The following is a 9,297-nucleotide window of genomic DNA, read 5'->3' on the forward strand; positions in this document are numbered from 1 at the left end:
CACTGTTTCTATTCAATAAGTACTGGCTGTCCTAGCGAGAGTAATTAAATAGCAAAAGAAGTAAAACTCATCCAAATCAGAAAGAAAGAAGTAAAATTATATTTGCTTGTAGATGACATGATATTCTGTGTAGAAAATCACAATCAGCCAAAATACTACTGGAACTAATAAACACATTCAGTGTGTTTGCAGAATAAATTATCAGCACCAAAAATTAGTTGAATTTCCATATATAACAATAAACAATTTTAAATGAAAATTTAAAAACACTTCCGTTTGCTACAGAACTTAAATAAACACTTAGGCATAAATGTAAAAAGCTGAGAATTTCCTACCTTGAAATCTACAAACATTGATCAAAATGATTAAAAACATATATAGAGATACAACCCATGTTGATGGTTTGGAAAAATTAATATTGTTAAATGATTGTATAACCCAATGTGATTTAGATTTAACACAATACCCATAAAAATCCCCATCAGTTTTTGTTAAACAAAAAACAGGCTGGGAAAAGTGGCTCATGTCTTTTGGCCAGGCTGGTCTCAAAGTCCTGACCTCAAGTGATCTACCCACCTTGGCCTCCCAAATGCTGGGATTACAGGCGTGAGCCACTGCGCCTGGCCCAATCCTCTTAACATAAACACCTTAATGTCAATTAATGCTTGAACTCAATGTTTTAAGTCAACTCAAACTCAAGTCAATGCTGAATTGACTCTAAATTAGTCAATTAATCCTTGCTATACTCATTGCATTTGGAACTATTACCTCAAAAATGAATTCTCTGATATTCTGCAAGTAATGACCTCAGACTGAAGACCTTACCACACATATGACATTTGTAAGATTTCTGCCCATTATGGATTCTCTGATATCTACTGTGGTGTGAATGTGAAGTAAAGCTTTTGCCACAATCATCACATTCGTGAGGTTTCTCTCCTGTATGAGATCACCAATGTGGCTCAAGCCTGTAATCCCAGCACTTTGGGAGGCCGAGACGGGCGGATCACAAGGTCAGGAGATCGAGACCATCCTGGCTAACACGGTGAAACCCCGTCTCTACTAAAAAATACAAAAAACTAGCCAGGCATGGTGGCGGGCGCCTATAGTCCCAGCTACTCGGGTGGCTGAGGCAGGAGAATAGCGTGAACTGAAAAGGCGGAGCTTGCAGTGAGCTGAGATCCAGCCACTGCACTCCAGCCTGGGCGACAGAGCAAGACTCCGTCTCAAAAAAAAAAAAAAAAAAAAAAAAAAGAGAGAGAGATCACCAATGAACTGCAAGGTATGAACGATGTCTGAAAAATATGCCACGTTTATTACACTTGTAAGACCTCTCTTCATTATGGATTCTCCAGTGTTTTGCAATGGTTGTAGCATTACTGAAGACTTTGTGACAATCATTACATTAGTAAAGTTTCCCTACACCATGGATTGCTTGATGGTGAGTAAGTGTTGACTGCCCATTAAAGGCTTTGTCATACTTATTACACTTGTACAGTTCCCCTCCAGTGTGAATTCCAGTATGTTGTACCAGGTGTGAATCACACCCAAAATCCTTGTCACAAACCTTACATTTCTATGGTTTCTCTCCAGTATGAACTCTTCTATGTATTTCAAGAAGTGGTTTGAAATTGAAAACCTTGTCACATTCTTCACATTTGTAAGGTTTCTTTCCAGTATGAAGTCTATGATGACATGCAAAGTTTGATTGTTGCCTAAAAACCTCGCCACATTAATACACTTGAAATATTTCTTTCCAGTATAAAGCCTATGATGACATTCAAGGTTTGATTTTCTATTAAAAACCTTGCCACATTCATTACACTTGTAAGGTTTCTTTACAGTATGAAGTCTATGATGACATGCAACGTTTGATTTGTGATTAAAAACCTTGCCACATTCATTACACTTGCAAGGTTTCTCTCCAGTATGAATTGCCTTGTGAACTAAGAGGGCTGAATTGTGACCAAAGGTCTTGCCACACTCATTACACTTGTAAGGTTTCTCACCAGTGTGACATCTATGGCATGCAAGGTATTGCTTCTGGTTAAAGACCTTGCCACATACATTACATTTATATTGTTTCCTCTCCTAAATGGATTTTCTGATGTTTTTTTAAGAGTGAGCTACAATTAAAGGCTTTGCCACGCTCATTACATTGGAAAGATTTTTCTCTCATGTGTACTTCCCATTTTTTTGTAAGTAATGAAGAATGGAGGGAATTATTCCCATACTTATTTGAAATACGGTTTTGGGGCCTACAAGAAATTCTTTGGGATGCTGCAACTGAGAAAGCATCGTTGATAGACTTCTCAACTTGATTACCAATTTTCCCTTTGGGCTGAAATAGGTGCAGTTCAGTCAGATGCGAATGAAAGCTTGATCCAAGCTGATCTTTAATAAGCTTGTTTCCAGCATGCCTTTGATCATATCGGCCTGTACTACCCGTCAACTTTTTTATTTCTGTCATGGGTGCTTCACGGCCATTTCTTTTATCTTCTTGCCACTGAAACACAAAGTCATGAATATCTTTCTCAATTTCCTGAAAGCAAAAATCTCCAATGTGATGACTTACATGTCTTTGCAGTGCGCCTGTGCGGAGCACTTCTGTGTTGCCTTGCCCTGTTGATGACAACTTCTTCATCATGCATTTGGAAGAGATATCCAGGGAGATCAGGTTCCTATAATTCTCCAACATCACATCTCTGTATAAAGTCCTCTGAGCAGGGTTCAGGCATTTCTACTCCTCCTGAGAGAATTCTATGGCCACATCCCTGAATGTCAATAGACCCTGAGGAAGAGCCATCCCTGACCCCTTTGCTTTCCTCTTCCTCTTCCGGGTTTCTTCCTCATTTACCAAGAGTCTTTAGAAGTCAGTTCACTGCAGTGTGACCTTCACTCCACGGGATTCGCTTCCTGGTCCAATTTAATTTTAATCTTTACATGCTTTGTATTTTTAATGAAGAAAGTGAGGAATTATTATTATTATTATTATTATTATTTTTGATATAGAGTCTCACTCTGTCACTCAGGCTGCAGTGCAGTGGTGTGATCTCTACTCACTGCAATTTCTACCTCTCAGTTTCAAGCAATTCCTGTGCCTCGGCCTCTCGAGTAGCTGAGACTACAGGCATGGGCTATCATGCCCAGCTAAGTTTTGCACTTTTAGTAGAGAGATGGGGTTTCGCCATGTTGGCCAGGCTGGTCTTGAACTCCTGACCTCAAGTGATCTGCCCACTTTGGCCTCCCAAAGTGCTGGGATTACAAGTGTGAGCCACCATGCCCAGCCTGAAAGTGAGGAATTTAGAATAAGCTCTGACTCCTGTAGAACCATAGTACCTTAAATCCTAAAGATGAAAACTCAAAGAGTAGAAATAATAATAAATTATCCTGATTCTTGTGATTTAGGTTTTTGTGTGTCACTTGCTTGGGCAGTTAACCCATCATCTTCAAGAAAACTGATAGCAAATGTCCATATAATGTTGAAGGTCTAAACCCTGAAACAAATGAAAAACAAACAGCAATGACAATGAACCTGATATCAAGAAAGATGCTGGGCCCAGTGAGATGGCTCATGCCTGTAATCCCAGCACTTTGGGAGACTGAGACAGGAGGATTGCTTGAGCCCAGGAGTTTCAGATCATCCTGTGCTACATGGCAAAATCTCAAATCTCAAATAATAATAATAATAATAATTTATTTTATATAATATATATTTATATAATAATTATATATATAATTATATACATATATATGGAGAACCCACCCCCAATATTTCAACATAGGTTCTTTCTATTTTTCATAAGTGTTGGCCGGCTGAGGAATAAAGAGAGACAGTATAAAGAGAGGAATTTTACAGCTGGGTCACCAGAGGTGACATCACATATTGGTAGGACTGTGATGCCCACCTGAGTCTCAGACCAGCAAGTTTTTATTAAGGGTTTCAAAAGGGGAGGGGATGTAAGAACACAGAGTAGGTACAAAGATCACATGCTTCAAAGAGCAAAAAGCAGAATCACTGATAAGGCTCTAACAAAGATCACATGCTTCTGAGGGAACAGGGCAAAGGGCAAAAGCAAAACCACTGATAAGGGTCCAACAAAGATCACAGGGCAAAGGGCAAAAGCAGAACCACTGATAAGGGTCTATGTTCAGTGGTGCGCATATTGTCTTGATAAACATCTTAAACAACAGAAAACAGGGTTCAAGAGCAGAGAACGAGTGTGACCACAAATTTACTAGGGTGGAGTTTTCCCAACCCTAGTAAGCCTGAGGGTTCTGCAGAAGACCAGGGCGTATCTCAGTCCTTATCTCAACAGCACAAGACAGACATCCCCAGAGCGGCTGTTCATAGACCTCCCCCTAGGAATGCATTCTTTTCCCAGGGTACTAATATTAATATTCGTTGCTAGGAAAAGAATTTAGCGATATGTTTCCTACTTGCACGTCCATTTATAGGCCTTCTGCAAGAAGAAAAATATGGCTCTTTTTGCCCAGCCCCACAGGCAGTCAGACCTTATGGTTGTCTTCCCTTGTTCCATAAAAATCGCTATTATTCTGTTCTTTTTCAAGGTGCACTGATTTCATTGTTCAAACACGCATGAGTTACAATCAATTTTTACAGTTAACACAATTATCACAGTGATCCTGAGGTGACGTACAACCTCAGCTTACGAAGATAACAGGATTAAGAGATTAAAGACAGACATAAGAAATTATAAAAGTATTATTTGAGAACTGATAAATGTCCATATTAAGATGAAATCTTCACAATTTATGTTCCTCTGCCATGGCTCCAGCCAGTCCCACCATTCAGGGTCCCTGACTTCCCGTAAAAAAAAAATACAAAAATTAGCCTGGTGTGGTAGCATGCACCTGTAGTCCCAGCTACTGGGGAGGCTGAGGTGGGAGGTTCGCATGAGCCCGGGAGGTCAAGGCTGCAGTGAGCCATGATTGCACCATTGCACTCTAGCCTGGGAGACAGAGTTAGATCCTGTCAAGAAAAAAAAAGGGAAGGGAAGGGAAGGGGAAGGGGAAGGGGAAGGGGAAAAGGAAAGGAAAGAAAAGAGAAGGAAAGGAAAGGAAAGGAGAAAAGAGAAAACAGAAAGAAAAAGAAAAGAGGGAGGGAGGGAGGGAGGGAAGGAGCAGGGGAGGGAGGGAAGGAAAGAAAAGGAGGAGGAGGAGGAGAAGGAGGAGGAAGAAGAAAGAAGGAAGAAGGAGAAGCAGAAGAAGCCACAACTGTGAAGGCCTCCTAACATTATAACTGAAGGGACCCTTTGTGAACCAGAGAAATAGGCAAAGACAAAACAGAATATACAGAAAGGAAAGAAAACAAACAAGAGAAAAAGACAGTTAAGAAAATAGCTCCTAACTGATTATATGCTACATGCTAAACAAACATTCCTAACATCTCTTTGGAAAACAATCTGACTTCAAGCCAGCCACAAAGTGCCAATGTTGTTTAGTAAGAATGTCATCCATTAGCTCAGATGGGAGGATGAGGTACTAAAGCTTTGATAGCTACAGATGGAGTTTATGTATTACCGTATCACCAACATACCAAGAATGTGGTCAAGCAAACGAAAGGTGATTAGACTAGAAAACATCAACAAATGGCTTAAATACATTTTTTATAATTTATTTTATTTTATTTATTTATTTATTTATGAGATGGAGTCTCGCTCTGTCTCCCAGGCTGGAGTGCAGTGACAGGATCTCAGCTCACTGCAAGCTCCGCCTCCCAGGTTCATGCCATTATCCTGCCTCAGCCTCCCAAGTACCTGGGACTACAGGTGCCCCCCACCACACCCGGCTGATTTTTTTTTTGTATTTTTTTAGTAGAGACAGGGTTTCACCATCTTCCACATGTTTCTACCAAAGAAGGAAGACAATTGCTATAGAACCAATAATAACAACCAATCTTGGATGTCACAAGTCTATCTTTCAAAACTTGAGAAAATTTTGTTGCTTCATATAGAAGCATGCTCTAGCTTCTTTAGCAGAAGCTAAACTCTATTTCATTTAATTCCTCCAGAATTTGTATGCACAGCAAAGCAACTTGGGTACTGTGGTTCAGGAAGATGCCATCACATTTTGTTTATGAATTCTCAAGCCTCACAATGTTAGGAATGACAGTTGGAGAGGTAATTTCCACGAGTTAGAGCTTCCAGTGCGCGAACCATTTCAGTGGATGTGAGTGCAGTGTTTATCTGCCTTTTCTCATAAAGTCATATAAATGTAAATTTCATGGTTTCCTGTATTTCCCCTGCATCAAGTCAAGTAGTGCATATTAACTACTTGATGAGTTCCTCCCCTCACCAGAGGAAAAAAAACAAAATCCTGGCTCATTTCCCTAGTGAACCCTGGCTCATAATATTTAGGCCTATATTCTGGGGCTACCCAGAGCAACTGTAATCACATGTAACGCTTCATAAAAGCAACATGCAGCCACCCTCAAGTCTGTCTGAGTCAGCAGTCTGAAGAGACTTCAGGCCTCCCAGAGCACCTCTATTAATTAAAAGGATGGGTTTCAGCACCTCACTTGGTTACCCAGGGAAGAAAGAATGTTGGAGGAGAAATGCCTTGTAGGACAGGAATCTCCTCCTGGACACACGGTGGTAGTGGACACACACACCCCCTCAGGAGACGAGACACTTGGGCCCTCCTGACTCTTCCAGGTGGTGCAGGGTTCTAGCCTCCTGGAGGGCCCCACCTTTCCCACAGCCCTATGCCCCCTCTTCTGAGGGAGTAGGAGAAAAAGAACAATTTCCTCTCCCTCCCTTTCTCTGTCTGTCTCTCTCTGTCCTCCTCCTCTTCTTTTTTTTTTTTCTCTCTCTCTCTATGCACACATACACACATACGCACACACCAGATTGTGAGTTAAGACGCTGATAGCCTCCTCCAGGCTATACGCATTTTGAGGCTCTGTAAAAGCTGGTTAAGAGGAGACCCAATACAAATGAATCCAGAAATGTGCGAGTGGGAAATCAATTGACCTGCAAGTAATAAGCTACAATTCACTTACATGTTCACACTGCTGAGCATGGAAAGTGAAGTATCTGGGATAATGAATGCCCCTTATCCTGTCCATATAATTCTGTACCAACACTGGTATCATTTCGGCAACACTCAGTGTTAGATTTTTATTCATGATGGTTTTCGTCCCCAGTAATATACACAGATCTTATTTTATATCTTAGAGCTTCAAAAGAAAACATATTGAGACAAGCTTCTTCATGGCTAGTCATCTAACATGCTCTCCTTTATTTCTAAGGAAACAAAGTACATATTTTCTCCAATGCTACTGAAATTTCAACTCCCGTTATTTTCTTTTAGGGCTTTGGGGAGTCAGTGTTAGTCAAATACTAATGATAGTCAAAAGAGCTAGAATTTGTTATATAATTTTCCATTTAGCCGGGCGCGGTGGCTCACGCCTGTAATCCCAGCACTTTGGGAGGCCGAGGCGGGCGGATCACAAGGTCAGGAGATCGAGACCACGGTGAAACCCCGTCTCTACTAAAAATTACAAAAAATTAGCTGGGCGCGGTTGTGGGTGCCTGTAGTCCCAGCTACTCGGGAGGCTAAGGCAGGAGAATGGCGTGAACCCGGGAGGCGGAGCTTGCAGTGAGCCGAGATCGCGCCACTGCACTCCAGCCTGGGCTGGGCGACAGACAGAGCGAGACTCCGTCTCAAAAAAAAAAAAAAAAAAAAAAAAAAAATCCATTTACAGAAATGCAAATGATATTTAAAATCAGAATAATTTCAGAACTAGTACATTGCTTTCTTGAAATAATCTGTTCAAAACCTCATAGTTCAAATCATATACAAACGCAAATTTACTGGCATATATGAGTATCTAACATGAAATTTTTTAAATGTTGGAACCTTCAGATTCCAGAGAGATAAAATATTCTGTAAAATGCTCAACCTCTTGGAATTGTCTTCAGTCAGGTCTGTGGTTCACATATATAAACTCACTCAGCTGGGATGGCATAGATATTATTGTCTTGGTTGCCCCAGACAATATGATCCCAATGTACTTTGAGGGTCTTTAGGGCTTGTCCCCAGAATATTGTTTTTAAGACCTTATTTCAGTTGGCTAACAACTGAAAAATAGAATTTGTGGAACGGCTTCTTGTCAAAATCACATCAATTTCTCCTTAATTTTTGTCCTAGACCAAAGTGTTATACAGATACAAATTTCCTAGGGAAATGCTTATAGTAGGCATTAGTTGGTTAAGATTTCAAACTCTGAGCTATCTCATCATTTTCCAACATATGCTCAAAGTGGAAAATATGGCCCTTTACTTCTTCACATTTAGAAGTGATACTTTGAATTATGTAGAAGATAAACTGATGGCATTCCATATGCTCTGAGAGAGAGTTCAGGGTCAATCAGCAGTTGCTAAGTTGCCACTGAAGGACAAACATTGCCCTCAGGAAAGCAGAGACAACTCCATGGATGAGAGATACTGGCTGTGTTAGGCCATTCTTGCATTGCTAGAAGTGCCTGAGACTGGGCCAGGCGCGGTGGTTCATGCCTATAATCCCAGAACTTTGAGAGGCCAAGGCAGGCAGATCATGAGGTGACGAGCTCAAGATCAGCCTGACCAACATGGTGAAATCCCTCTCTACTGCACAGGTTGCAGTGAGCTGAGATTACACTACTGCCCTCCAGCCTGGGCGACAGAGCCAGACTCCATCAAAAAAAAAAAAAAAAAAGTGACAATTAGGAGCATTTAGTAAAATTGGTCTTCAATATTTATTAAGACTTGTATAGGTCATAGGTAAGTGTATTCATAAATAAACTAAGCAAACTGTGATAAATAAGGCCAGGAATGCCTTTTATATAGTTACACAGGAAAAGTAAACCTAAAGGTATTAGGAATCATCTCTCATAGCTAAACCCTGACAAACAGAAATTACTTTTAGTGTGCACCATCTAGAGTTGAAAAAAAGAATTCCCAATTTACCCTACAAAGCTTTCAGATTTTTCTCTTTTTTTTGCTCATGAGGTTGCTAGCTGTCTTACAAATATTTGATTTTTTAAAAAATCTTGCAAGAGTAGAAATTCAGTATACCACCTTAGCCACTTGATGTCTACTTTGCATCTGTTAAAAAGGGTTGGGGACAAAGTTGCACTCAATGACAACAAAACACTACCATCAACGTAAATACCTCAAAATGAACTTCTGATTAGAAGGATTTTTTGGCTGGGAGTGGTGGCTCAGGCCTAGAATCCCAGCAGCACTTTGGGAGGCCTAGGTGGGAGGATTGCTGAGGCCAGGAGTTGGAGAC

At 40.6% G+C, this 9,297-nt stretch overlaps 1 pseudogene; it reads right to left on the reverse strand.

Moving 5' to 3' along the window:
• The window catches only part of LOC126956163 (zinc finger protein 701-like), a 68,659-nt pseudogene extending 65,797 nt beyond the window's left edge, over positions 1-2,862 (reverse strand).
• Positions 2,863-9,297: the final 6,435 nt, after the last annotated feature.

Source organism: Macaca thibetana, chromosome 6 (genome assembly GCF_024542745.1).
Source record: "Macaca thibetana thibetana isolate TM-01 chromosome 6, ASM2454274v1, whole genome shotgun sequence".
NCBI classification, from domain to species: Eukaryota; Metazoa; Chordata; class Mammalia; order Primates; family Cercopithecidae; genus Macaca; species Macaca thibetana.